Source organism: Nomascus leucogenys, chromosome 17 (assembly GCF_006542625.1).
Source record: "Nomascus leucogenys isolate Asia chromosome 17, Asia_NLE_v1, whole genome shotgun sequence".
Lineage (NCBI taxonomy): Eukaryota > Metazoa > Chordata > Mammalia > Primates > Hylobatidae > Nomascus > Nomascus leucogenys.
Window position 1 is genome coordinate 75,899,520 of NC_044397.1, and position 27,961 is coordinate 75,927,480.

Genomic DNA, 27,961 nt, shown 5'->3' on the forward strand with positions numbered 1-27,961 from the left:
AATTACTTCAACTCTCTGAGCACTATGCAAAGCAGTTTGCAACTCCCAGGCCAGGCTCAGCAAGAGAATCCAAGTACTGAGGCCAGGACATGTGATCTGGAGGAATCAGATCAGAATGTGGGAAGAAGCCCTGAACCAATGGGACAAGAGCTTTTTGTAAGAACTTTGAGACTTAGGCCAAGGTAGGGAGGTGATACGAAAGGTAGGGTTGAATGAAGGCTAGAATTAATGTGACAGATTTTTTAGAAAGTGTGACAGTGGGTGGCTTGTTGAGGGGTGTGTGTGTGTAAAATTGCATATCTCCAGCCAGCACGTCTTTTCTGAATTCCAGATCTGTTTATCCAACTGCCTATTTGACACATCTAATGGGCATATCAAACTGGACATGTCCCAATGGAACTATAGATGATTTCCCCAAACCTGCTTCTCCTAACATCTTTTCCATCTCAGTTAATGGCACCTCTATTCATTCTTCAGTTGCTCAGGTCAACAACTTTAAGATGATCCCTGATTCCACATGCTCTCACCCCCATGTCCAGACTGTCAGCAAATCCTGTTCTAGCTCTACCTTCAAACCCCTCAGAATTCAAGCATATGTCATTCCCACTGCCATCACTCTGGCCTGAGCAATCATCTCCCTTTTAGATTATTGGAACAGTCCCCTAAATGCTGCACCTAATTCTGCCCATGCCTCCTGTAGTCCCTTCTCCATACAGAGGCCACACCGATCGTATGAAAGTAAAAGTCAGGTCACATCATTGCCAGTTCAGCAGCTTCCAGTGATGTCCCATGCACTCAGAGTGACAGAGCCTCTGCTGTGACCTACACAATCTCCTAAGATCTATGAACCACCCTCTCCTCACACACGCCAACTTCCTTCTTACTACTGCCCCGCCTTGCTCATTTGCTCCAGCCACTCTGGCTCTCCTGCTGTTCTTTGAACACTCCAGGCATGTTCCCACCTCAGGGTCTTTGTCCTGGCTCTTCCCCTACCTAGTATGTTCTTTCCCCAGATATCCACTAACCAGTCCCCTCATTTCATTTAGGCTTTGCTAAAAGTCCCCACCTTGGGAAGGCCCTCCCTGATCATCCTATCTCAAATTCAGCCCTTCTTAATACTTTATATCCTCATATTTGCCCCATTTTTTTCTTCTCTAAATTGTACCTATTTTTGTTGTTGTTGTTGTAACTCTCAGCTAGAATATAAGCTCCTTAAAGACAATCCTCAATACGTTTATGTGTCTTGTTAACTACCATACCCTCGGTGCCTAGAAGAATCCATGGCACATAGCTCATGATCAATATATGTTAAATGAATAAATACATATTATTTCTATAAGCTATTTTTAAAGATCATACTTACATATGATCATTCCTCATGCAAAAGTATTTAGTGGTCTGCCTGATGACATGAAATTAGGGGATAATACACATAATAGACCTGAAGTTTTAATTTCATAAAGAATACATATGGGCGGGTGCGGTGGCTCATGCCTGTAATCCCAGCACTTTGGGAGGCCAAGGCGAGCGGATACTGAGGTCAGGAGATCAAGACCATCCTGGCTAACACAGTGAAACCCCATCTTTACTAAAAATACAAAAATATTAGCCGGGCATGGTGGCATACGCCTGTAGTCCCAGCTACTCGGGAGGCTGAGGCAGGCAAATCGCATGAACCCGGGAGGTGGAGGTTGCAGTGAGCCAAGATCGTACCACTGCACTTCAGCCTGGGTGACAGAGTGACACTCCTTCTAAAAAAAAAAAAAGAATACATATTAAAGTATGAGTGTGTGACACAGATTCAGATGATGGAGTGACAGAGACTTGCAGGACCACATAACACAATGCTGTGCCGTGCAGCAGGAAAGATAGTTCTGCTCCTTTTAAACCTCCTGGCCCCTTGGAAGCATGTACAAAGGATGACACCATGGCTAGAATTTTTCATGTGTAAGAGCTGTCCACTCTGCACCAAGCATTATTCAACCCCTCCTTTGTCCACTGGTCTCCTGTATGCATCTCTCATTTCTCTGGCTTTGGAACTTCTGTTTATCTGGCTCTGAGGCCTCTGGCTCCATTGCCTAATCTCCTGGCTCAGAGCTGATCTCCTGCCTCCAGGCTCAACCCTGCAACCTCCTTTCCTGTCTGCTTTAGCCTAGAGGTTAGATGTTGGACAGAAAGGAACCCAGGAAAGTTTCTGGCAAAGGCACTTACTCCATTGAGATGCTTTTAATTTTTTCCTTTCTCTTTTCCATCAGACTTTTGAAGTTATCTCAAAAAAAAAAATCAAGTTTTGTAATGACTTCTAACTAAGAAGACATAAAACTGAAATCTTCAGAATAGCTTTAGACAAACACATGTTGAAAAGGTATGTCATATTCCTCCAAAAATACGCGGTGTGAAGCACACTTTAAAAGGCATGGGATGAGGAGTTACTGAAACAGTCAGGAATCTGACGAGGAATTTACAGACCTGCAAAGGCAAGGCACAGAGCCTGGAAATCTAACACTTTCCACCAGCTTTTCCCACTGAGCCAAGCGTGAGATAAGACACTGCTAATTCTAATCACATTGAAATATTTTCTATCTCGTACATTATAATGGAAAATGGAAAAGGGCCATCTTGGAGTTATAAAGGTTTGTGTAGCTCCAAAAACTAGGTGGAGCTTAGGTGTTGGTTGGCAGGCTGTTAGCAAAGAAAGCACTTCAGCTGTTTTGGTGCTGTCATCCTTGGCACCTTGGGGTAGGCAGAATAATGGCCCTAAAGATGTCCATGTCCTCTTCCCTGGAACCTCTGAATACCTTACATTACACAGCAAAGGGGACTCTGCAGCTGTGATGAAGGATTTTGAGTTGGATGATTATCCTGAATTACCAGGGTGAGCCTAATGTAATCACAAGAGGCTTTATAAAAGGGAGGCAGGAGTCAAGAGAAGTGATGACAGAAGCAGAGGTGAGGGTGATGTGGGGCCATGAGCCAAGGAATATGGTCAGCCTTTAGAAGCTGGAAAAGGCAAGGAAATTGATTCTCCCTTAGAGCCCCTAGAAGGAACAGAGCCCTGCCAACCCATTTGAGAACTCTGACTTTACATAAGTGCAAGCTGGTAACTTTGTATTATGTTAGCTATTAGATTTGAGATAATTTCTTATAGCAGCAACAAGAAACCAATACATGTCTCTGATCTCACTCCCACATTCAGTCCTTCAGCAAATCTAGTTGGAGAACGTCCTAGGTCTTCTAGGGTCCAGGCTAAGGGAGAAGATATTGAAGTTGTGTGTGAAATCACAACTCATGTAGTGGCAGCTCTTCACTGACTGCACAGGAGCAACCTTGCAAATGGCCACAGCAAGTTCCATGCAGAGGGCTGCAAGAAATGCCAGACACACTAGGACAACCAATGTATTTACTGAGTCACAAAGATGGGCTTCAAACCAGGCCTGGGATGATCTCACTCTCAATTACTCTATAGGGGAACTTGTAAGAATAGTCAGGATCCACTATTGGAGAAATCCAAGAGACAAGTGAGGGTACTACTCACTGGCCCCAGTATACTCTTATCATGCCTTTTATCTTCTCACAGAAATTCCACTCTTCCCCTCAGGCTCGCCTTGTACTTCTAAACTCCTTTCTCCTCCAGGGAAGCTTATTTTCAAGACAAGATCTGATAAACCTATTCGCTAGAAAGTAAACAATGGCTGCAACATTTAAACCATACCTCCAAGGGGTATCTGCTTTTTATTTTTTCCTGTCCAACTTTCATTTTAGGTTCAGGGTATACATGCACAGGTTTGTTCCATGGATAAATTGTGTGTCATGGGGTTTTGGTGTACAGATTATTTTGTCACCCATGTAATGAGCATAGTACCCAACAGGTAGTTTTTGAATCCTCATGCTCCTCCCACCGTCCACCTTCAAGCCGGCCCAGTGCCTGTTGTTCTCTTCTTTGTGTCTGTGTGCATGCAGTGTTTAGCTCCCACTTATAAGTGAGAACATGCGGTATTTGGTTGTCAGTTCCTGTATGAATTTACTTATGATAACAGCCTCCAGCTCCATCCATGTTGCTGAAAAGGACATGATTTCATTCTTTTTTATGGCTACATAGTATTCCATGGTGCACATGTACTACATTTTCTTTATCCAGTTTGCTGTTGATGGACATCTACGTTGATGCCATGTCTTTGCTATTGTGAATAGTACTGTGATGAATATGTGCTTGCGTTTTGTCTTTACGATAGAATGATTTATATTTTTGACGGTATATATCCAGTAATAGGGTTGCTTGGTTAAATCGTAGTTCTGTTTTATTAGTAAGTTCTTTGAGAAATCTTCAAAGTGCTTTCCACAGTAGTTGAACTCATTTACACTCCCATCAGCAGTGTATAAGTGTTCCCTTTTCTTCATACCTCACAAGCATCTCTTGTTTTTTTGACTTTTTAATAACAGCCATTCTGACTGGTGTGAAATGGTATCTCATTGTGGTTTTGATTTATATTTCTCTAATGGTTTGTGATGTTGAGCATTTCTTCATATGCTTGTTGGCTGTGTGTATGTCTTCTTTTGAGAAGTGTCTGCTCATGTCCTTTGCCCATTTTTTTAAATGGGGATTTTTTTTTTTTTTGCTTGTTTGTTTAAGTTCCATAGATTCTGGATATTAGACCTTTGTCGGATGCATGGGTATTTGCTTTTTAACAAAGATCAGAATAAGACTATAAGTGCCTTGAGGACTAAAACTACATCCAGATTCTCTATCATTGGCATCTCTCATCCCTAATACCATGTCTGGAACTAAGTTGGCCTTAGATCAATACTTACTAAATGAATTAATAAAATTGTACCAGTAGACAGCATACCCCCTCCTATGCTATCTCCTCTAAATGTCAGCACTTCCTGATACAGAGATAAAAACCTGTTTTCATGACAGCTCTAAAACAAATGAGACCTTGAGAAAAGGCTTACTAAAAATAACCATCATGCTAATGTTACTTTAGCTTTCAAATCACTTTTTAGAACACCAACTTAATTATTCTAATGATGAAAAATCTTTCTTAAAAGTGGTGACTACAGAAGGGTCATATGACTTGAGACATGACATTGCCATAGTAGATGAGAAATGGAAAATAAAATGTTAAAGTTTCAATTTGACGACACAACAAGGGGTATAGATCTCTAAATTACCATGTAGCTTTGATGAGCATTCACAAAGCCTTCATTTACTTAGAACTTCAAAGCATAAGATCGCTCTGTCCAGAAAGTTCCTATGCTCACCATTAAAACCTCACCACTGACTAAGCCTTTTAAAATCCCATGCAAACTTAAGAGTTATAACCTGGGGCCAATGGAGGGCTTCAGTGAGGTTTATAGGCCCCATTAAATTTTATGATTTTGTGCACTGAATTATTTTAAAAGAATAAGTCTGATCGAGGAAGGTTTAGAACCTGCTGCTTTAAGAAATGGTAGCAGACATTACGTCATTACCATAATGAAAATCTGCTCTTTTTTAGTGTCATGATCTCTAACAACTAATCTTTTCATTCACTCAGTTGGTCACTATATCAGTTTCTTATTGCTGCAGTAACAAATTACCATATACTTGGTTGCTTAAAATAACACAAATTTATTATACAACAGTTCTGGAGGTCTGAAGTCTGAAATGGTTCAAGGTAAAAACAAGGTGTTGACAGGGCTGCATTCTAGGGAAAAGAGAATCCATTTCTTAGCCTTTTCCGACTTCTACAGGCTGCCAGCAGTCCTGGGCTGGTGGTCTCCTTGCATCTTCAAGGTCAGCAATGGCCCGTTGAGTCTTTCTCACTCTGCATTTTTCTGAAACTGACCCTTCTGTCTCCTTCTTTCACATTTAAAGGACCCTTGTGAATATATCAGGCCCACAGGAAGATCCAGGATAATCTCCCTATCTCAAGACCAGCTGAGAACAACCTTAAGCCCATCTCCAACCTTAATTCCCACTAGCCACACAACCTAACATATTTACAGGTTCCAGGTGGATGTGGACATCCTGGGTGGGAGTGCATTTTTCTACCTACCACAGTTACTTCACACCTGTTTTGAGCACCCACTTCTAGTATGAGGTTTTGTAAGAGATTTTGAGGATAAACTTTCTGATGTGGTCCTCACTTTTCAGGTGACAACAATAAAAGATGATGAAAAAAGCTGCCATTGTGGAGCATTTGCTTTGTGCCACTCCATTCTAGGCATATTACATGACTTAACTAATTTAATCATAAAACAGCCTAGGAGTTAGGTGATACGATTATCACTATTACAGAGAAAAGGAAATGAGGCACAAAACGCCTGTGTTTCCTGCCCAGGTCATATAACTAGTTTGGTGGCAAGGTGCAGTTTAAACACAGGCACTCAGACACTGGTACCTGAGCTCTGACCCTGTACTAGTTTGTTCTCTAGTATGACATTGAGAAAACTTAAAGCAAGAGGGGGCATTAATTAAGTAAACAAAAGTAATATAAATCTTTGAAATAACCTAAATTTTCAAGCTAAATAAGCACAATGGAAATTAAGTCATAACAAGGATGCTAAAAAGGTTGGACCATCATATGTACACATGAGGACAATTCAATGAAAATAATCAATGAATAGTCATTGTCACCACTGTCCATTTAAAATAATGTCTGTCATAAAAATAACTGAAGTTTTCATAGGGAGTATAAATAACAGTTAGAAAGAAGCCGGCAAAATTTAATGGTACCCTGCATTCGACAAGCATTCAACAACTCTAAAATATGTGAGTGCACACCAATGGGATACATGACCAGCTCAGGTGGAAAGGAATGACCTCAACCAAGCCCCAACACTGTGAAAAAGATGCACCGCTATTCTTGGGTGGAAATAAATATATCAGATCACTCATCGTGTTTTCCAGTTTGAAGCTACCGGAATGAAATTAAATCTGCAAAATTCAAAGATGACTGCTTCTTAGACATGGAAATAGTATCTGTTGAATATAACTCTACAGGAAAAAGAAAAAGGAGACCTAGAGAATATTCTTTCTCAAAGGGAGAAAGCAGCTGTGACTCCAGGAGAGTAATTTATTGAGGCTTCCTGGCTGTAGACATAAAAGGATGAGAAGAAATCTGACAAGATGAAAACAAGAGCTGGCCACTAAACTAGAGAAAAGGTTAGGAAAGTACAATGATTTTTTTTAAAATAGCTTTGAAAGGAAGACTGAAAGAAAGAGTAAGAAAAAAGAAATTTTTATTTTAAAGTCTCATTTCACTCTAATTCTGACTATAAAAAAAAAATGACAGCAGGGTCCTGAATCTATTGTCTCCTAATGAAGTCCTCATAAAACGTCCTAGGTTTACAAGTCTGTTTACAAATCCAAAGAGGAATTTCCTCTCTGGCCTTTCTCAACCATAGCCCAGGGTCTCAGTAGTCAAAGTGTGCCCTTTCTGCTCCTAACACAATCACCAGGAATTCTACGATTCAGAAACAAAGACACTGGAGGGAAAAGTTGTTGCTGTTTGTGTAAGGAAAAGTGGTTTACCCTTCAAGTGATTGACCAGTTCTGTAAGATTATTAGAAATAAAAATAAATACTTACACTGCAACAATCTGCAGACACTCAATTAGTAAGATGATCTGTTCAGGTAGGAATCATGATCACGTGTGATGATAAGGATGAACAACAAGCAACATACAACCAAAAAAGGAAAGACCCTGTTTAACTAAAAATACGGAATGTTCAAGAAGCAGCTTGTATTTCCCTTATACACTGTAACCAATAATTTAAAGTGCTAATGATAGTATCAGAGCTATAATTTGGTCCCAAAAGAAACATCTAAAAGGCTAAAATAAATAAGTTGGAAAACATCCACCCCCAAAAGTGCAGTACTAATTTTTTTTTTTTTCATATTTCCACAGCAGTGCCCCTATGCAATCTTTGGGCTTTGCTGAGAACAATATGTTACCATTAAGCAGATATCTCTTTGTTGCTGTTGCTTAATAGCTCAGTACATCAGATGAGGGGAAATAAATGGCACAGCACACAAGGTGGGGATGGGCTGGCTATGCATAATGCAGTAAAGACAGATATGTACATAATACTGTCCTTTTATACAAAAATGATGCCATTGAACATCCTCCTCCTCCAAAACACACACCTTTTCTCCTACCGGTGATGAATTTTTGCTCATTTCACCACACTCTCCCAGTTCTTCCGCTAACACATAACCTGTTTGCTGTGGCTGCAGAGTACCGTGGCAGTATTTAAATAGTGGACCAAGTACCAAGGTCACACTGGCTCCTTGTGCAACTTTGAGCCGAAATTAAGCCAGCAGATACACAGTGATGTACAGAATATTTTTCCCCAAAGCAAGCACAGTACTGGGTCAGACACACGCCGTATAGCTTATTGGAACTGTTCCGTGTCCTCCTGCCAGGCTTGTCACAATGCAGTCTGGTATGCTGGAAAAAAGGTTTATGAATTCCTGGCTGTGTGATCACAGACCAGACAAGTAACCTTGCTGTACCACATCTGCAAAATGGGCCTAATAAAAATGCTTGCTGGCACCATAAGGTATTTTAAGATGCAAACTGATTATACACCTGGATGCACTTTATAATAGGTAAATATTAGAGTACAATGTCTAGACCTGAGTAAATAAAGAATTGTCACTACAGGAAATGAAAAAGGTTTTGTAGATAAGACACAAAAAAAAATTTCAAGATTTGGGAATGTTAAACAGGGATGGATATTTTGTGGAGAAAAAAAGAGAAAAATCAGACCATTTGATCATCTTTAAATATGTAAAAATCTTTCATTGAGCAGCTGAAATAAAAACAATTGAATTAAAGATTTGTTTTTATTTTTAAGAAAGAGGAGGCCTGACATAGCGGCTCACGCCTGTAATCCCAGCACTTTGGGAGGCTGAAGCGGGCAGATCACTTAAGGACAGGAGTTCGAGGCCAGCCTGGCCAACATGGTGAAACTCCGTCTCTACTAAAAGTACAAAATTTAGCTGGGCGTGGTGGCACATGCCTGTAGTCCCAGCTACTCGGGAGGCTGAGGCATGAGAGCCCGTGAGGCAGCGGCTGCAGTGAGCTGAGATCACGCCACTGAACTCCAGCCTGGGAGACAGAGTGAGACTCTGTCTCAAAAAAACGAAAGAGGAATTGGGTTTACACTATTTTATAAAAGATTTAGGTAAGTTATTTTTACAACGAATTTTTGTTTAGTAAGAATTGGGAGATTGTGCCGGGCGCGGTGGCTCACGCTTGTAATCCCAGCACTTTGGGAGGACGAGGCGGGCGGATCATGAGGTCAGGAGATCGAGACCACGGTGAAACCTCATCTCTACTAAAAGTACAAAAAAAAAATTAGCCGGGCGTGGTGGCGGGCGCCTGTAGTCCCAGCTACTCGGAGAGGCTGAGGCAGGAGAATGGCGTGAACCCGGGAGGCGGAGCTTGCAGCGAGCCAAGATCGCGCCACTGCACTCCAGCCTGGGCGACAGAGCGAGACTCTGTCTCAAAAAAAAAAAAAAAATTGGGAGAGTGTAAGACAATACCATGTGCATCCCTAGAAATCTTGACTAGGCAAACACTTTTCTGAGGCAACAAAATACAAGCATTCCAGAAAACAGCCAAACGATCTTAGACAGCCTTCTAAAGCAAATTTGGCAATTTTTTCTCTAAAGGGCCAGACAGTGAATACTTCACACTTTCCAGGCCCCACAGTCACTATCACAAGTATTCATTTCCCACTGCTAGGGTAGTGGGAAAGCAGCCATCGACAATACCTAAAAAAATGGGCATGGCTGGATTCCAATAAAACTATTTATTTATTTATTTATTTATTTATTTATTTATTTATTTTTGAGACAGGGTCTCCCTCTGTCTCCCAGGCTGGAGTGCAGTGGTGTGATCTCAGCTCACTGCAGCCTTGACCTCCTGGACTTGAGCAATCCACCTACCTCAGCTTCCCAAGTAGCTGATACTACAGGCACATGCCACCATGCCCAGCTAATTTTTGTACTTTTGTAGAGGTGGGGTCTCCCCATGTTGCCCAGGCTGGTCTTGAACCCCTGGGCTCAAACAATCTTCCCACCCTCCGGAAGAGTTAATATTACAGGCATGAGCCACCATGCCCAGCCCCAGTGAAACTTTATTTACAACAAAAGGTGTCAGGCTGGATTTGGCTGGTAGGCCTTCATTTTCCAATTCTTCATCTAAAGGTTCTTTCCAGTCCTAGGATTCCAATCTGCAAAACACAGCTGTAGCAAATGGTGATAAACCAAATGAAAATGAAAAATACCAGTATACTACTGAATCTGAATCGTATGTCACTGGAGCCAGTGCCATTCTTTCTATCTAGATCTTGGGAATATAATTAGTAGATCTTCGTAATCAGCTCATTAGGATAATACATCATCAGTGATTTTTTTTCCCTTTTAGCAAAACATAAAAATGTTTACATATGTTTATAGCTGTGATATCCAGACTTTGTAATCCAAGTGTATAATATTACAATCTGGTGCACTAGGAAGCATATGCCATCTGCTCAGCTTCTTCATCCTGCCTGCCAATGGGAAGTATTTTTAGATAAGGTAAAGACATGTGTGGGTAGACACTACCTTTGTCCCTTTTCTAGCTGCTACTCTTTTGTCACTCTTTTGTCTCATCCTTCTTCCTCACCCCACCCCACTCTTGCAAAGCACATTGAAACAACACCCTTGTTGCAAGAAGGAGGTCAAGAGCGGGGAGGAGCTGGCCAGCCCAGGTGAGGGGGCCACGGCTGGGCAAACCACTCCAGAGAGCTTTCAGGGTGAAAGCCGGCAACCGAGTCCATCCCTGAATCCATGGACCAGAAAGGAGAGCATGTCACTCTGCTCAGAAATATGGCCCGACTAGAGCAGAGTGGGAGCAAAAGGAAGAGTGGGTGGGAAAGCAGAGCTCAGGAAGGAGGGCGGTGCAGCGCCAGAGGCCCATTTTTTTTGGCACCCTTCCCCAAGGCATGTGGGTGGATTGGCCTACTTGAAACCTTGGGGTCAAAGGAGAAAAACAGCCCCCCTTACTACCGTGCCTGCAGCCAAAGCACCTTGGACTTTGATCACATCAAATTCTCTGCCCTTGATGTATTTATTTCCCGATATTGCCCAATGAGGTTTTGTGTTTTATTTGTTTTGTCTAATGAGTGAAAGGAATCACATATTGCTGGTCTAGTCATTTTAAAGAGGTAATACACACACATATACGTTTATTATGCATATTCATATTACACATTCACATATAAATATGTGTATATGTGTGTATATGTATAGTCATGTGTGGCTTAACTAACAGGGTATGTTCTGAAAAATTCATTGTGAGGGGAGTTCATGTTGTGCGAACATCATAGCGTGTGCTTACACAAACCTAGACAGCGTATGCCGGAGCCTATTGCTCCTAGGCTACAAACCTGTACAGCATGGTACTATACTGAATACTGTAGGCAATTACAGCACAATGGAAAGTATTTGTGTATCTAAACGTGGGAAAGGTATAGTAAAAATACTGCATTATAATGTTACGGAACCACTGTGGTATATGCAGTCTGTCAATGACGGAAACATCATGGTGTGGCACATGACTCTCTCTCTGTCTCTCTCTCTCTCCACATACACACAAACACACACACACACACGTGTGTGTGTGTATATATATTAGTGTGTGTACAGGTTTTTTTTTAAGGTAGCTTCTATGTTAATTAGAAGCAATGACTTGTAGATATCTGGATTTTAAGGTAACTTGATATCATGTTTAGAACTCAGAAAATATATAGGGCTGAGAATTTGTCATACAATCTGAAGCCTTTAACTTAACAATAAGCTCGTTGGACGCCAGCATCCATGAATGAAGGAAGATTTTTCAATCTTGATTTATTAATGGGAAATCCAGGCTAAAACAACAAAAGAGTGAAATTCTTTTGAATTTGGACTACAGATACTTGGTGTGTATTGCTTGGGTTGTTTCTATTCCAAGTGACAGATGACAGAAGCACCAATTCCAATTGGCTTAAGCTAAAGAGGGGAGGGAAAAGTGCTGAGAAAGTCAAAAGGTCAGGAATAGAACTTCAACCACTACTGGATTCAGGTTCCAACAAAGAAAATCAGAATTCAGTTCTCCATCTCTCAGCTCTTCCTCCACAGATGTGTGGTCTATCTCAGGTCCCAGGCAGGTGACGGCAAAATGACTACGGTTCAAATCCAGCAAGCAAAAGCTAGAGCAATGGCCAATAATTCCAATGAGGTCATCTTCCCTTTCTGGCCCAATCCCTGAGGTTCTGGGCGAAGCTGGTCATGGGCCACCCCAGGAAGCTGCAGACCTATATGGACTTATGATAAAGTGGGCACCATAAGAAAATTAGGGGCTTTTACCATGAGAAGGAGTAGTTCTAGACAGCAGACAAGCCTTTAACAGGAACTCAGTACGTCCATCCCTCTAGAACAAGGAACAATTTAATGATGTACAGGATGCTGATGGCAGAAAGGAGATCACTGAGTTGGGGAAGTGACTGTAAGTCAGAAAAATATGAAACTGGAATCTGGATAGTTTAATGTAGGCTGCAGTGCCCAGCAAGGCATGGAGACATCTTCTCAAGAAGCTGCCTGCTGCCAGCGGGGTGCACCACTGTTACAGTGGCAGCTATTGGGAAAACAACATCCACGAACTCTGCTGAAACACATAGTGTGCAGTAATGCCAGACTAGACCCTGAAGTAGAATAGTCCTAGAATAGTCTAACAAGATGACAGCATCATGTCCCATATTGCCATAGGTCTAATGTCTTGAGGTCAGGGACCATTTATGACACCCTCATGTGCAGAACAGTGACAGGAACTGTGTGTGTGTATTCATTACAACTCCATTCTGAAAACACGAATGCCTTCTACATACGTCACAGTGTTGGCAGCCTTTTTCATTCTCCATTTTGTAGATGGGACACTTAAGGACTAGGTTAAGGACACTCCTTTCAGTGGAAAACAAAGACAAAAATAAGTTATCAAAAAAACCTTACAATAAAATTATCTTCATTATGTTAATTATTTGGGGCATACATGGAAGACATTAAGAGCAAAATTAGGATCACCAGGATAATTCCAGAGGAAATTCGAAAAGTCATAGCATAGGCAAATTGATATAAATTTGACTCTGATTGTATAAATGGATTTTGATTTTGATTTTTTTATATTGAGTGAGTGTTCCACTCCCTACGTTGCTATATATGTAACAGCATATGACATTTTAGCCACGCTCTTAAAATACACAGACTCAAACTGATGCTGGTGGTTACTGTGCACTGAAAATAAATAGGATAAAGCTCTGTGAAGTTTCCAAGAAGGGACTAAGACAGTAACTGTCTTCATGGCAGGAAATATTGTTTATTTTTCTATTTAAAAAAAATTAGATGTGCTGTTTTTCAGCTGACTATAAAAAATCAGTGATTCTTATTTGTGTTTCACGCTGCTGTACTCTGTGGGCTGGGCTATCCCCAGTATTACCTAGTTTACATCATGGAAGTTTTCAAAAAGTCTAAATACTTAAGGACTTTCGTTCATTTTTCCCCACTCATGATAATAGATTTCTGAAAGACCATTTTAAAATGTTAAATTTCCTTCATTTTTCAAAGTATTTGTAACACTACAGGCAATCAATTGAGAAAAGACAGCTCATTGTTCTGTGTTTTTTCCCCGCAGAGAATTTGTCTCAAAAGATATTTTTTAAGAAGAAAGGTTATTTAATACATCTCCCTAGCCAGCCCAGAAATTGTTATAAATTCAAAATTCATTCTTGTACAATGTTCTTAATTATAAGATAAGTAATCTTTCTGTGTTAGTTTAATTCTATCCTATTTATCTTCTCAACTAGAATGACACATTGCAAATACCATTTGGGGAGTTTTATTAATAAACGCCTAATCCCATGGCTTGTAGGACATGTCTCAGAATAATGTTTTAACTACAGTAATGCTCAGTGACTAACGCCCTCTCAATAGTAACTGTCCCCTCAACGTGAGGCAAGGCGTCTTTTCCAGTGTGATTAGTGGTGATTCCTCAAAAAAGGGTCTCAAAGTGCTCACAGCAGGTGATTAGCTCCCGTCTCCTTGCGCCTTCAAAACGTAGCAAGAATTATCAGCTTTGTTCTACTTCTGGATTAGATTTTCCATATCCTGTAAAACCAGGATAGGAAACCAAGAGTGATGCTAAACTACAGCACTAATGTCCTATACAATCAAACCCAGTTTTGCAAAACAAATATTTGGAGATAATGCTCTAAACACGCACATACACATCTCTGTTGGATAGTCAGAAGGCGCTCAGGCACACACACTTGCACACAGTTTTTCATATATTGGTTTTGGTGGGCTGATCTGGGAACTTCATCACTGTATATGATATTGTTTGCTATTGTTTCTTTTAGAGCCCGTACATATATATGAGCCCAAACAACTACTCTACAATAAAGTTTGCAGATTTGGTAGCAACGAATCTTTCCAGGCTAATTCTCTATGTCCAGGTACAACAGGACAATGTTATGATTAGGCCATGCTTTCCACCTCTTGGTTTAGACAAATTATGGATTAATTTAAATTATTCATGAAGTATTTGATGACAATCAGGAGAAAAAATTACATTCATATTCTATCTGTTTTAAATCTATAAGGAGTTGGAAAAGGGCTCCATTTCAGATCTCTGGCTTTAGCAATTGACTGCAACTAAAAGCAATCTTGCTGTGATTGAAAATGGAGGTGTCAACTCGGGCAGGCTACAAATTGCCAACAGAGGGAATAGCCATTTTGAATTACTTTCAAAGCCCAAATAAATTCTCCTGAATGGAAATCTGCCTTTATCCTTATTTTCTCTCTCCAGAGATGATATGTGTTTTACTCATTATGAATCATTCTCTCCATTCCTTTCTACTAAGGTAAAGAACAATGAGAAAAATACACTTACAGACAGCACTATGCTGGGCTCTGTTTATGGCATAAGGCATATAACAAATAAGATTATCTGGTGATTTAACATATGAAAAAATATAACTTATGTTTGAATAGCGCTTTAGCAACTATAAGATTATTTTAAATACAGAAATGAAGACATGGTGGAAAATTCTTTAACTTTAAATCCCCATATGGATTAGCTGTTATAGGCCATTTCAATTGTTCCTCACAATAATCTCTTTGGTAAACAGAGAAGATATAACCTTCCATAATTTCTGCAGATACTTAAAACTGAGACAAAGATATTAAGTGACTAGGGTCACACAGTTAGTAATGGCAGAAATGGCCCCTGAACCTTTAGCTTCTGAATTTCTCTCCTGTAATCTTTCCTTAAACCAAGCAGGATTTAGAAATAAGCTCTGAGCATTCAACACACATAGAAAAAAATGTCTGTACTGTGAAGTTCCTTCTCACTATAACTTAATGTTACTTAGTTATGAATATCACTTAATTAAAATTTAATAGTATCTGACCATGGCCTAAAAGTCTATCCTTTTCAGTTATATTTACTGTGTTTACACAGAGTATCACTTAATCACAAATTGTTTCATAATTTTTCATAATTGGAACATTTCTGGAGGAAAAAGAACTACATTAATGATTAAGAAGTAAGGACTTCTTAATTTGGACAGCAATCCCACCTAATTGTTCGTGTTTCAGAAGTAGCCCTTAGAATGTTCCAATTTTAGAACATCAGCTGTGACTGTCCTTCCCGCCATGTTCATTTGCTGCTGCTACTCCTGCAGTGTTTTCAACAGTCTGGCCCACCTTTCCCTTGATGAAAGGCTTCCTGTTCTTGAAATGGAAAAGATTTGAATTTTACTGCCTACAGGGTTTTAGAGAGCCAAGTCAAAAGAATTTTAAGAGTTTTAAGTCAATAAGAAATGGTGCATGGGTATGGTGTCAATACATCACAACTAAAATTTTCATTCACTGCTGGTGGAAGGGCAAACTAGTGAAAGCACTTTAGAAACCTGTTGGGCAGTATTGTGTAAAGCTAAATATATTATATATACCTCATGACCTAGCAATTCCATGGGTATATAACAGAAACATGTGCATATATGCGTATATAAGAATATTCATAGCAATATTTTTTGTAATAATCTCAAATTGGAAACAACCCAAGAGTCTATCGATAACAGAAATACTAATTGTATACAATTAAATTTATAGAAATTGGAATCCCCTACAACAATAAAAAAGAATGAACCACAGGTAGACATAACATATAGCTAAATCTCAATATATGGATGTTGAGTAAAATAACCCAAATATGAAAGTGTACATAAGTAAATCTTATATGATTCCATGCATATAAAATTCAAAAACAGGCAAAATTAATTTACAGCTATGAAGTCAGCATAGGGGATTAATATGAGGAGTGGTGATAATTAGTGTTTCGTTGGAAGACCTGAGTATATTAGCTACATCTACCTGGATAGTATGAGAAGGCTGTGGACACAAGGCAAGACTAAATCAATGAGAGGGGTTTCGGATGCCACTGCCAAAAATTGGAAGAAGATCTGATCATATAGGGTTTGAACCATAAGGACAGAACGGACAGAGTGAATTATTTTCTCCAGTCACCAAAAATCTGTGATAATAGCTTGACATTGTCAGTCTTTTACATTTTAGCAATTCTGGTGGGTGGGTGGCGATATATCGTTGTTATTTTTATTTGCATTTCTCTCATGACTAATAGTGTTGAGCATCTTTTTATGTTTACAGTAAATTGTGATATTCTCTTCTCTGAAAGCTTCTTCAAGTATTTTGCCCAAATTTTAATTGGGTTGAGTATACTTTTCCAACTGCTGTGTAAGATTTTTGACATATTCTGGATACAAGTACTTTGCAGATATGCATATATCTGTAACCATCGCTACTGAACTCTATTCTATTCCTTTGCTCTATTCATGTATCCTTGAGCCAATATCATACTATCTTAATTATTGCAGCTTTATAATAAGTCTTAATATCTAACAACATAAGTTCTCCATGTTTTTTCTTCTTTAGGTAGTATTGCTTCAGTTATTCTTGGTGCTTTGTATTTCCACTTAAATTTTTGAACCAGCCTGATAATTTTCACAAAAATTAACTGATTTTTATTGGGATTGCATTGAATCTATTAATCAAATTAGGGGAAACTGTATCTTTACAATCATCTAATCCAGGCACATGATTATATCACTCCATTTATTTAAATAATCTTCAGTTTTTCTCAATATATTTTGCAGTTTTCATTGTAAAGGTTTTGACCGTCTCTCATTAGATTTATTGTTTCTTATTTCTGAGTTCTCTATTCTGTTCCATTGCTCTGTGTGTCTGTTTTTGTACCAGTACCATGCTGTTTTGGTTACTGTAGCCTTGTAGTATAGCTTGAAGTCAGGTAGCATGATGCCTCCCACTTTGTTCTTTTTGCTTAGGATTGTCTTGGCTATTCAGGCTCTTTTTTGGCTCCATATTAATTTTTAAATTTTTTTTCTAATTCTATGAAGAATGTCAATGGTAGCTTAATGGGAATAGCATTGAATCTATAAATTACTTTGGGCAGTATGGTCATTTTCACAATATTGATTCTTCCTATCCATGAGCATGTAATCTTTTCCCATTTGCTTGTGTCCTCTCTGATTTCCTTGAGCAGTGGTTTGCGGTTCTACTTGAAGAGGTCCTTCACTTCCCTTGTTATCTGTATTCCCAGGTATTTTATTCTTTTTGTAGCAATTGTGAATGGGAGATCCTTCATGATTTGGCTCTCTGTTTGCCTGTTATTGGTGTATAGAAATGCAAGCAATTTTTGCACATTGATTTTAAAGATCTAGAAGCAGAAATACCATTTGACCCAGCAATTCCATTACTGGGTATATGTCCAAAAGAATATAAATCATTCTATTATAAAGATACATGCATGTGTATGTTCACTGCAGCACTATTCACAATAGCAAAGACATGGAATCAACCCAAATGCCCATCAATGATAGAATGCATAAAGGAAATGTGGTATATATACACCATGGAATACTATGCAGCCATAAAAAGGAATGAGATCATGTCCTCTGCAGGGACATGAATGGAGCTGGAAGCTGTTTTCCTCAGCAAACGAATGCAGGAACAGAAAACCAAACACCCCATGTTCTCACTTTTAAATAGGAGCTGAACAATGGAACACATGGACATATGCGGGGAACAACACACTGGGGCCTGTTGGGGGACGAGGAAGGGAGACCATCAGGAAGAACAGCTAATGAATACTGGGCTTAATACCTAGGTGGTGGGTTGATCTGTGCAGCAAACCACCATGGCACATGTTTACCTATGTAACAAACCTGCACATCCTACACATATATCCCGGAACTTAAAACAAAAGTTGAAGGAAAAAAAAAGATTTACTACTAGGTACTTGATTTTTTAATGTTACTATAAATTATGGTTTGAAATTTCATTTTTGAATCATTTGTTGCTAGTATAGAGAGATTTGATTTTTTTTACACTGACCTTGCATCCAGCATTCTTGTTAAAGTCACATTATTTTCAATAATTTTATATTTTCTGTGCATATAACTACATCATTTGTGGAAAACAGTTTACTTCATTCTTTTCAATCTTCATGACAATTTTTTCTTGGCTTATTGCATTGGCTAGAATTGCCAATTGGTGATCTTTTCTTGTTCCCAAACTCGGAGAAATCATTTATTACTTTATCATTAAGTATGCAGTTACATAACATCAAAGAAATTCCCTTCTATTAGTTTGTTGAGAATTTTTATTATAACCAAGTGTTGAATCAAATTAGTCTTCTCTACTGAAATAATTACATAATTTTCCTCTTTGATTCTTTTAATGAGGCTTTGATTGGTTTTCAAATGTTAAATCAACCATGGATTCCTGGAATAAATCCCATTTGATCATGACATATTCTTTTACATATCCCTGAACTTGATTTGCTAAACAAATATTTTAAGATTCATGAAAGATACTAGGTGGTGATTTTCTTTACTAGTAAGTTCTTGTCAGACTTAGGTTAGGCTGATTTCACACATGATTTAAGAAATGTTTCATCTTTTTCTATTTTCTATAAGAGTTTGTGTAAGATTGGCATTATTTCTTCCTTAAACATTTGGAAGAATTTATTACTAAAGCAATATTGGTCTGAAATTAAATTTAGGGGAAGGCATTTAATTGTCGCTTCAATTTAAATAATAAATTTAGGATTTTTCAGATTTTAAATTTCTTCTGATGTCCATTTTGGTAAGTTGTGTTTTTAAAGAAAGTTGTCGATTTTCTCTAAGTTGTCAAATTTATTGACATAAAATTGATCATAGTATCTTATTATCTTTTTGATCTCTATGACATGTAGTGGTGATCCCCTTGTTTTTTTCTGAAATTCATTGTATTTTCTCTTCTTTTTTCCTTGACTGGTTTGCTAGAGATGTATCAATTATATTAATCTTGTCAAAAAAAGCCACAGTTGTTTTTGTTAATTTTCAAATATTATATATAGTTTCCTACTTCTGTAAGTTCTGCCTATTTTTGCTTTCTCTCTCTCTCTCTTTTCTTTTCTTTTTTTTTTTTTTTTTAAAGACAGGGTCTTCCTCTGTGGCCCAGGCTGGAGTGCAGTGGCATGATCTTGGCTCACTGCAACCTCTGCCTCCCCAGTTCAAGCAATTACCATCTTTGGGTTTAATTTGCTGATTATTTTCTAGTTTCTTGAGTTGGAGGTTTGAATCATTTATTTTCAACTTTTCCTTTTTTTTAATTTTTTTTTTATTTTTTGAGACAGAGTCTTGCTCTGTCACCCAGGCTGGGGTGCAATGGTGCAATCTCAGCTCAGTGCAACCTCCGCCTCCCGGGTTCAAGTGATTCTCCTGCCTCAGCCTCCCAAGTAGCTGGGACTATAGGCGTGTGCCACCACGCCCAGCTAATTTTTTGTATTTTTAGTAGAGACAGGGTTTCACTGTGTTAGCCAGGATGGTCTCAACCTCCTGACCTCGTGATCCGCCCACCTCGGCCTCCTAAAGTAGCTGGGATTACAGGCATGAGCCACCGCGCCTGGCCAACTTCCTTTTATCATTAACAAATATCCCTCTTTATCTCTCATGATAATTTTTGCATTAAAATCTACTTCGTCTGATATTAATATGGTTAGAGCTTTCTTTTAGTTAATTTATGCATGGTATATATATTTCTAACATTTTACTTTCAATCTTTCTCAGTCTACATAGTGTATCTTAAATTTTAAACTTAGTAAAGTATCTTAAAACCTACTAGATTTAAACTTACTACAATTGGTTATCTGTATCCAGTCTGGCAATCTTTTAATAGGAATGTTGAAACCACTTATATCTGATATATTTACTGATACAGTTTCTTATAAGTCTACCATCTTAATTTGTTTTCCATTTATCACACCTATTCTTTGTTCCTGTATTTCTTTTCACTTTCTTTTTAGTCAATCGAGTGTTTTTTAAAATATTTTTTCTCCCTTATTAGCATTTTAATTGAGCTCCTTGTATTATTATTTTAACGATTACCCTAAAGATTGTAAAATACACCTTGACTTATTTCAGTCCTCTTTAAATTAGTAATTTTAACCTTTCCTAAACAACGTTTCTAAGCAGCTTCCTACACAGTGGTGGGAAACAGCGAGTGTTTCTTTCATTACCTTGACTACACATGAGTATAATTTGGCCTTAGCTCTAGGAGAGTCGACTTTTTCAGGTCTGAATGTGGCCCGGGCCACTGTGTTTTCAAAACCCATTCCTCGTGATTCAGGATTTATAATAAGCACTGGATCAGTCTCTGACAGAGCCTGCCCGCATTTAAAACAGCCTAAACTTCTTGTCTGTATTAGAACCTAACTTTAAAATGCTTATCTTACTAGGATTTAACCTTTTAACACAGATATTGTATGATTCCACCACTCCACGTGCCTACCTTCACGAGGCATGACTTTGGCTGTCTGGTATTTATGGTTACAGGTAAGAAGGAAAGAGAGTCATGCTGGTGAGTGAGGGGGTGGAAGGTCAGGGTTGGGAGACGGGTGGGTGGGGACATCACAATCCCTAATGAGACTAACATCACCCAGGGCCCTTTAGAGCTTTGTAATTAGTTCCAATTCATTGTTTCCTTTTAGCTGTCTTTTTTTTTTTTTAATGTAAGATGAAAAGGGTTAAAACTATAGGCTAAAACGAGTTTTATTAATATCTGAACTCTACCAGTCAATTTCATGTTTTAAGCAAATGTGAATGTCTTCTGATTGCAATGCTAGCTCATCAGGATGATAAGCCATCTAGGGAATCCTGGTTAAACTGCTCTACTCTCAGTTCCTTCAAATCCAGGAAGAGACATACACGTCTTTGTGCATAAGCATTAGTTCACATTCAGATTAAACTACTGCCTTCCAACCTGCTGCCCAAGGGATGATGCTGAGATGGCAAATTATCAGATACGTATCTTTTATTCAGATATCCTTAGGAGCATGTGCACATTCTAAAGGAAATCACTTTTATTTGCTCCAAGCTATTAAAGGAAGAACTAGAATGAAAAACAGTAAACCCAAAGGACTTTAGGGCCTTAAAGACATCCTATAACCTATATCCCAACTAAATATTTGTGTTCAAATAAAAAGCACTGTTAGGATTCTTTCATCATGAAGATTAATTTTCTATTTTAATTAGAAATATTTGATACGTCATAACTTTCAGGACATTTTCGGCTAACAAAAGTGCTAAATGCTTGTATTAAATATTTCCACAATGGCCCTCCCAGTCTACACATTTTAACGCAGGTCATGATTTTACGGTCTCTTTTCCATTCAGACTGAAAGACTGATAAAGAGCCCTTGAGTAGTCTCCAGATAGGCTGCTGAAGCTAAGGAATGTCCCGCATGCATTTAGTTAGTTAAAAACATGCTGAGTCTTACATAATTACTGTGTTGAAGCAATGGCAGTGGTAGAGCAATAGGTCAGATAACTACTGTGGTTTACTCATTGCAAAGCACAGCCTGAGATACTATAAAAATAATTATATGCACAAACCAGATTTTCCAAACTGCTTATTTCGTTTTCTAGGTCAGTATAGCTGGTCAAATCCCTCTGAAAGTTAAGTTTTGTAGCTGACCAGGGACGGTTAGTTCGCTTACATTATTTCTGTAAAATGCTGCATATATTTAGATGTTCAAAGGACTATGATATTTATTCTGACTCTCTGGAGGTTTTTCCTCCTAGTAAGTACTGTTAGTACGCTGGGGAGAAAGAGCAGATCAAAAGCCGTGCTCCTGTAAAAGCTTAACACCATCTTCATTACTATGTAGTTAAAACCTCAGGTACATACAAATAAGTTCCGAACTGCTTAAGACTGAATCCATCCAACAATACAAACATAGCATTCGCATTTCATAAGTAGAGCCAGTTAATTTCCCCTTCATTCTGATTCATCTGAGCCTCAATAATCTGCACTAAAAAATTGCCATGGTATTATTTTACCTTTATAGAAGAAAAATTGATAAATCAATCGGTCCTTGTGATTTCCAGGCTAGATCAGCGGTTTCCACTACCTTAAATTTAAAGCATCCACTATCTTAAACCAACACAGACGTGAACCAGCTCACTGAGAGGCTGGGGAGAGAGAAGAGCTCAGCCTCAAGGAGGCAAGAAGCAGGAAGAAGGGCAGGGGCCAAAACCTTGGCGGAATGATAAGCTAAAAAGTGACAAAGAAAGAAATGTAATTTGATAAGAGATCTTATCTGAACATTTCCACAAAGTGATAATAGACAGTTTTAGGAAATATGGCCAGTGGGTTTCAAAATGGGCACATTTGCCCATTAGGAAGAGACAGCACTCGATACTGTTTTTGGCAAGCTTCCAACCTTGTCAATTATCTCAATCCTAGTGCAGTCTTCAATCCTGGTGGGATTTCCACCTACCCAAGCGTCCTCTACCAATTTCCCCAACCCTAATTGTCTTTTCCTTCCTCTCAGATATACTGCAGAGTCTCCATGTCTCTGGAAATTAATCACTATTTGAGAGATTAATTGGAATTTCCAGGCTATTAATTGTAATTTCCTCTTCCTCTGGCTTTTTTAATTTTGAGGAAAATCTACAAGGACTCTTTCAGCAACTAAAATGTATGCTAACAAGAAAGAAGTTCCAGCCTCTCCCAACAATAGCTGCTTCTCTGCCATTTCTACTCTACAGCTTGCCAGTCACTACACCTGGAGAATTACTTAGGCTTAGTTACAAACTCCACCTGGGGATTTTAAGAAATTGGCTTACATAATAAGATTAATTATATATAACTATTTAAATGTTAAATGATATCATTTCCACTCTTTAAAAGAACACGTTCATATTCAGAATCAGTCACTTAAGGAAGAGGAGTGTACAATTTAAAACCAAAAGAAAAGATAGTAGCTAACACTTTATCCCATAGGTTATGGTCCTTGGAACATTTTCTTTCCCTGAGAAATTGAATCTGCCTTATTACACAGACATACACTTATGTGCAACATCCCACAAAGACACACACATACACTCACACATACTCACACACTAAAGACCTAACTTTCCAGCAGAAGCAAATCCTTGCCCTGGAATGACATAGCAACAAGTACTTTTAATTCCTATTGAACCAGAAGTAAATGATTCCTGGCACAGAACATAAAATTGTAACTCAGATAGAAGAAAACACCTTAGGAAACAGACTTAGATGAGTGTGCTGATTTTAAAAAATGCTTTCCTGGTATTAAGGAGTTACAAATACAGTTCTGGCTCCAGGCTAAATAAGACCCTTAATGGGGACCTCTGGGAGGCCTCCCAAGACTGTGACATTTACAGAAGTCGAAAGAATGAGAAGTTGGGAGTGCCTCAAGTAGCTAGGACCACATACTCTGGGAAAAATGGACAGCGAATTCAGAGGATGGCCTCAGGCTTCTTTTCTGTCTAGGGGCTGTACCCGTGCCACTGTAAGAATCCCCATGCAGAACTTCTGCTGGCATCTATGAAAGGGCACAAAAATCTCAGATTGGGTAATAATTTAAGGGAAGAGTTTGAACTAAAATATTTACTTGTTAATGACTTCACAAGTTCTGCAGAGTTTCACAGAGTACAGACTCACTCTCAAACTTTGGACTGTGAACTCCTTTACAGTGAAGTTCATGTCTCCATTTACTCAGTCATTCATCAAAAAAAAAAAAGTTTCCAAGAAGTTCTGGTGTGGCAGTCTCTCTGCTAGTAGCTGGTGACCCAAGGGCCCCTCCCTTCCTGGAGTGACAGTCCACTGAGAACAGACTGAATGAAGAGTTACAAATGGACTGCTACATATCTCTTTATGTCCTCAAAGCCAAGCATGGTGGCTGGCATCCACTCTGCACTCACGTTTTATGAAAGAGAGATGAGAAAGAGGAAAGAGAAACAATGAGAAAAATAAGGTTCAGGATATTGCCATCTCCCTGCCAAGTGTCATAGATAAAATATTTGGGTAATTAAGTAAGAGGCATTCAATGGTGGATTCATATATAACATATATTCAAGTGTACAAATATATCCCTACCTCCATCTGAAATTATGACTGTTAATCATCTTCAGAAATGACAAAGTTTTCAGTAATGTAGCCCCTATCAATTAGTTTCTGGCCAATAAACTGTTGGTGAAGATTAGGAAAGATACCACAAGAAGATGAGTATTACAGTGTTGACTGAGGATAATAAATTCATGGAATAGAAGGAATTCTGTAAGAGTTGAGATTAACCTGAAGGCTCCTGTCAAAGAGTCAATACTGATCCACAAAGGCATCCATCCTGGTAGAGATGAGGTTTCCTAGAAAAGTCAAGATTTTAATGAGGTTATAACATATGGATAAAAGGGAATGGCGGGCCAGAGGACTAGGGAGAGGGTACTCCAGCTCCTGCACAGGAAAAGAGGTAAAACATTAACAAAATGTGAGGGCTGCTGCTGGGTGCCAGGAACCATGCTAAGTCACTGGGGTGGTACCGTGATGACTAAGACCTAGGGCCTTACTCTAGGTGTTTACTGATAATTACTCAAAAGCCACAGAGAAAGAGGTCATATTTGAGCATAAATGGAAGTCTAAAAAGGGAAATAGGATCGAACTGACTCATTTTTGGAGATAAGAAAGTATTTCTTTACCAGGGGGCTTTAGCAGCATCCAGAAACACCATCTTTGGAATCAGGAGGGAGAAAGCATGACCACGGCTTCATTTCATTAAGGTCACTTGTGTTTCCCTTCTGAGACTAATGAATAAAGACACTGCTGATCAGACTAAAAAGGGCAATTATTGCTTGTGTGAATGTATGCACAAAGATTACAGTAATGCAGTATTCTTTTTTTTATGTTTAAGCTGTATTTTTACTCATTGAAATACTAGGTGAAATCAGGGTAAAATCAACTAAAGGAAAAATAGTTGTTTCATTCATTTGTACTTAAAACAACTAAAGTAGTACTAATGTCATTATGATGCAGCAAATACAAGATCTCTTTCTACAAAGATTAGCATAACCAAAAAATTAGGGGATATAGTAAAACAGAACCAAAAAGGGTGAGGAAATCAATGAAGTATGTTACAGCCTAACCCTTTACCTCAATAGTTTTTAAAAAATAAGTAAACCCTCCCAATCTCAAAAAATAGGAATATACCTTCATCACACAAATTTGTACTTATATTTCTTATTCTTGAGGTTAGGTTCTAAACCCTGAAGATATTCAAACTAGTATTAGATCTACTTATCTATAGCCAGAGACAGCTTCTATCATGTTGTCCTTAGTAGCCAAGGTTATTAAAATGTCTTTTCTCCAGGAAGATCCAATAGGAAAAAAAGAAAGAAACCTCTCTGATTAGGCTCCAACCATAATCTACCATCCATCAAATTGACTGGATAGGCATAATGGAAACCAGAACACGTGGTTTCCATACAAGAATAATCCTATCAGGGAGGGGAGGAGGGGAGAGGAAGGATTCAGCCAGTGCCCAGAGTGAAACTGAGTAATATCAATTTCACTCATCTTCACACATCTTCAGGTTGCATGTTCGTGGAGTGCTTTAGGAATAAATCCATGGTTTGTGGAGTACTAAAATACCTAGTCGTCTGCTGTATTACATTAAGGCCTTCCCCAGCAGCTTCCAAGGCAGCCTCCAAGTCACTGGCAGGTGAATTTGGCTGGAACTGCATGCAGGACTGCAGAGATTCCTCTCCATAGTCATAGAAGGGACTGTTCCAGGCCTGATTGTTCCAGGACTGGGTGCACCAGGTCTGAGTGTTCCAGGAGTGGTTGCTCCAGGACTGGATGTTCTGGGTCTGGTTGCTCCAGGGTGAATTGTTCCAGGTGTGGTTGCTCCACATTGGAAGGTTCCCAGTCGGGTTCACCAGTCATCCCTGGTGGTAGGAAGAGTAGAGGCTGGGGTAGGTAGGTGCTGAGGCCTTCTGAGTCACACCATTGCAATTCTTCAGCCAGTTGTTTTTCTGCCACCTTTTAGATTTCATTCTCTGGTTCTAGAACCAGGTCTTCACCTGTTTGTAGCTAAGGTTCCAGATATTGGAGAGTTCCTGCATCTGCTGGAGGCTGAGGTATTTCTGTCTCTGAAAGCTATCATGGAGTACACACAGCTGGGTGGAAGAGAACACAGTTCTGGTCTTCTGTTTCTTGACTGGTACCTTGTCTCCCTTTTTTGGGGCACTATTCTCTGCAGCACTGGGTTGTTTGCCTTTGGGACTGGTGGAAGAATCAGGGCTGTCCTGAATAAGCAGATCCATGGAGGAAGAAGAGGGGAGACAGTCTCCATGTGAGGCATCTCAGCAGAAGACATTTGCAAGGACGGATAGTTTTCTCCAGGCCCACAAATCACAGGCATAAGTGAAGATTCTTTACAGTCAGATGCTTCGAAGCAAGGCAAGCTTTGCAGACAAGCCGGATCCACACTCATGTTAGTATTGAGGAAGAGGAGGAAAAAATTTAAGAGGTGGACGGGAAAAAAGGTTAAGGCAGCTTTAAGACTTTTCTGGAAGATGTCAGAGAAGTATGACTTCCAGAAGCAAAAGTATCAAGAAGTTGGGATGAAGTGAGTTGCCTCCACAATAACAGGAGGTAACCAGCTCAGTCCAGCCCAGTATTCTTTTTTTAAAAAAGAGTACCTATCTTTTAGAGATACCATCTGAAATATTTACAGATGAAATGATGCCAAGCCTGGGATTTGCTTCAAAATAATCCTGGGTATGGGATGGAGTGAAGGTGAAACCAGGCTATGATGCAATCATTGTTGAAGTTGGATGGTAAGAGGTTCGTTATAGTTTTCTCTTTACTTTAAATATATTTGAAATGTTCTTTATAAAAAGTTATTAAAATATACATTTGTAATGAAAGCCTGCTGAATATGTAGGGAAAGATGAAACTTTTAAATGATCATTCAATAAAATAGTGCTATGCAGTGCAGCAAGTTAAAAAAATTAACAAAATCTCCTTGAACATTATTATTAAATAGTACTACGGGCCTATAGGGTGTTCTGTATACCACAACCATGCCTCGAGCAGGCTAACTGAATCTGCTACATCTTTGGAGTTCTAGACCAATTTCTAATGTTTTCCAAAGTGCCAGTCACCACTCTAGAGTGGATCCTGAAATCAACTTGTGGGCCCTGATAGTTTTTAGATAAATGAGTAGAAATACAATAGAAAAGACAGTCTCAGAGCACATCACACATAACAGGATGAACTCTCTTTGTGGAACTTCTGTTTCTCTCTCTCTCTCTTTGTGTTTGTGTGTGTGTGTGTGTGTGTGTGTGTGTATGCCCACATGCAGCATTTGTGTTTAGTCTAATCTCAACATAATAGCCAGAATGGATCTGTTAAAACCTCAGTCAGGGCCAAGCGCGGTGGCTCACACCTGTAATCCCAGCACTTTGGGAGGCCGAGGTGGGCGGATCACGAGGTCAGGAGATCGAGACC

General features: G+C 39.1%; 1 protein-coding gene and 1 pseudogene across 4 annotated transcripts in view; both read right to left on the reverse strand.

Moving 5' to 3' along the window:
* Positions 1–27,961, reverse strand: part of CHN2 (chimerin 2) — a 328,112-nt gene that overhangs the window by 283,437 nt on the left and 16,714 nt on the right. The window lies entirely within an intron of this gene.
* LOC115830983 lies at positions 22,212–27,944 on the reverse strand (annotated as a pseudogene).